Source organism: Cygnus olor, chromosome 6 (genome assembly GCF_009769625.2).
Source record: "Cygnus olor isolate bCygOlo1 chromosome 6, bCygOlo1.pri.v2, whole genome shotgun sequence".
Taxonomy (NCBI): Eukaryota; Metazoa; Chordata; class Aves; order Anseriformes; family Anatidae; genus Cygnus; species Cygnus olor.
The window spans coordinates 29,153,043-29,156,028 of record NC_049174.1 but is presented as its reverse complement, the minus strand read 5'-3'; positions in this window follow the sequence as shown (position 1 = coordinate 29,156,028).

The window sequence follows — 2,986 nt, the reverse complement described above, 5'->3', positions numbered from 1 at the left end:
TGTCTGTGGGGTTGGGGGCGGGGGTGTGCTTTTGTTCAGGGCAGGAAGCACGGGGAAGGGAAGGCTGCAGTGTCCGAAACAATCAGCCACAAGGGAGGGGTTGACTGAGAGGAATGACCATGTCAACTGTGTTACTGTCCCGTCATTCTCTTGAACGCAGAATGGAAACTTCCAAGTGCTCTTCATGAGCTTACGTTTATTAGAAAACTATTCCTGGGTGTTTAAGGTTGTTTTCTAATGAAAATATACATAATAAAAAAAAAAAAAGGCAAATGAAAGACTCTTGTTAATCTTTTCCTCTCCTTCTCTGGTAACCTGTAACACACTGTGAAACTTACCTCCCCCTTTGTTTACTGCCATTCCTGGTCAATAAAACCTCCTTCTTTCTGGTCACGATCTGCACAGGGCCCTATACAGTAAGCTTTCATCTTCTGCCTACACATCAGAGATCAAGACTTCATGTAAACAAATCTGGAAAAAAAAAAAAAAAGAAAAAAAAACCTGTGGCTTGGCATACACGGCACAACATGTTAGCACTTTGATTTACTATTTGTTTACAGCATCAAACAGCTAAAAATGTTTACCAAACATTACTATAAGGTTCATGTGTAGTGCCTTCCCTACATGCAAGGGAAAAGCTCAAGACAAGTGGGGTAAGTACATGCAGCACTGAAGGAGATGCTGCTGTTTTCTGAATACTTGCTCTAGTGTGCTAAGTCCTTCCTGGGGACAATACAGAATGGCCCTTGACAATAAGCATCTCCCATCTAAACAGTACTGCAGTCAGCCCTTACTCCACAGCTGTATCATCTACAATTTGTTGTGTGAGCTTCAACACACAGGGAAGGTTTTGGCATTGTCTACTAAAAGCTTTGAGCATCACTTTTTTTAGCTGATGTGCCCAGAAGCCCTTTGCAACCAGCTGCACGCTCTTCCCCGTGGCAGGAGAAAGGCGGGGGCAGCTTTTCATCAGTCAGACACAGGGCTCACAAAAGACACACACACAAGAAGCTCTGAAAACTCTTCTTCTGCTGAAGGGCCACAGAGCTTTCTCATGGTCGGACACGTGGGGATTCTGCCCTGGAGAGGCTGACAGACTCTCTTCCTTGTTCTTTTCCTGGAAACCAGATAAGCTCATTTTTCCTATTATTTTTAATATATATATATACACACACACGCGTCTGTCCCCATAAGTGTATAGAAATACACAGAGACACAGAGAGAAGGGAATAAATAGAGAAAAAGAAATGGACAAGACAAAGAGCTGACTGAAACAGCTGTACTAATCAGAAAGTAGAAACATATGGAGGACAGAAGGAACAAGGGGAGGGGATACGACAACAGGAGCAGGCACTGGGGGAGAAGATAGGGAGCAGGGACAGGACTGGCAGAGAGAAGGGAGGACTGTGGTGTGAAGAGGCTGGTGGCAACTATTGATTACTGCAGCAACAATACAGACGGTTTGGAGAAAAGAGGGCATGACAGGCTCTAGAGGATCCTTGAGGAAAGGAAGAAGGAGCTATAAAACACTGGTAGACTGGACTTCGAGTTCTGTCCTGACAGCATTTCTATGAGTTCATGACCAAAGCTGGGTCTTTTACACATTGCAGCCTGGTTTGTTTTATTCTGTGCACACAGATGCATTGTTTAAAAAAATAAAATATTTATGTGGCCTGCACCTGCTCAGACCAAAATTAATTTTCTACACCAGCCAGCCAGAGATATGCTGAATTGTAGTAGTTGTAACACACTGTGGATTTCAGAAGAACTGGGATACTGAAATGCCATTTTGCTCTAAAGAAGGTTTTCTGTAAAAGAAGGTTTTAGTGACACTGCAGCCTGGATTCTCTCACACACAGACGGGAGTGTTGCCAAAACATTGGAATCTGATCTCAAGCTGCAAAATTCACAGCAGAATTGTAAAAATCACAGGCTTGAGAGTAAAAAGAATTTCAGGCAAGGTGGTAGCAGGAAGAGGTTTTAACCACAGGGAATGTGAAACTATTTTGGTTTGGATATGGGTGAAAGTTTCCAAGTCTATCCTACAGTGAATGTAAGTGCAAGGAGGATATATTTGCCTGAATCTTAAAGAGAAAATAATTTGTTTTGGGAATTTCAAGCAGTGAACAACGGTGTCTCCCCTGCAGAAATTACTGGTCAGTTCCAGATGTGATACAACCGCCTTCTGTTCCATGTCCAGAAGAGGATGGCAAACAGGAGATCTGCAATCTCAATGATAAAACTCCAAATGTAATGTAGGTCTATCAGACATCTAATGTATTAATTTTGAAAGATCACAACTTCATTATGTCACTAAAATCTTGTCACCCTTTGGAGCAGTCTCAGACTTGAGCACAATGGATCATTTTCAAGGTTACAAGCAAAGGGAGGCTAAATCACTTCACTAGATTCCCACTGTCACATACAATCCACATGCTTGTCCTTTCCATTCGGATTAGTTTTAGGTGAAAGATGCCAGATGTGGAATAGTTTATGATCACAGCATGTGGAATGACCCTGGAACCTACATCTGTCCTCAATCTCCAGAAACCACCCCTATGAGTTGAGTAATGCTTGGGTTGTACACACAGGAAATATATTTCAACCTACCTCTAGAGGTATGCAACCTAGGTTTCTACAGCTACATCTCAACCAACTTTATATTCATCTAAAGGCCACTTGTCAAATTCTAAGCTGTTTTTGTAATCTTCAGAGAAAAATAGGAACCTCCTAGGAATTATTCATCCCAATTGTACTCAGCACCAAACTGCCTACACAGTTGTCTAGTATGATTTGAGATGCTCGACTGGCCTCCAGTGTTTCAATTTTAAATTGACACCCATCTCTGAAGTTGACACATCTCTAAAGTTAGGAAATAACTGGGGAGCTAGGAATCAAATTAGTTGTCTTTTCCCTTGACTTTATTAATCCTAGGAAATAAATTATCAATCATTTTAATCATAGACCAACTTAGCAGGTTAGGCTG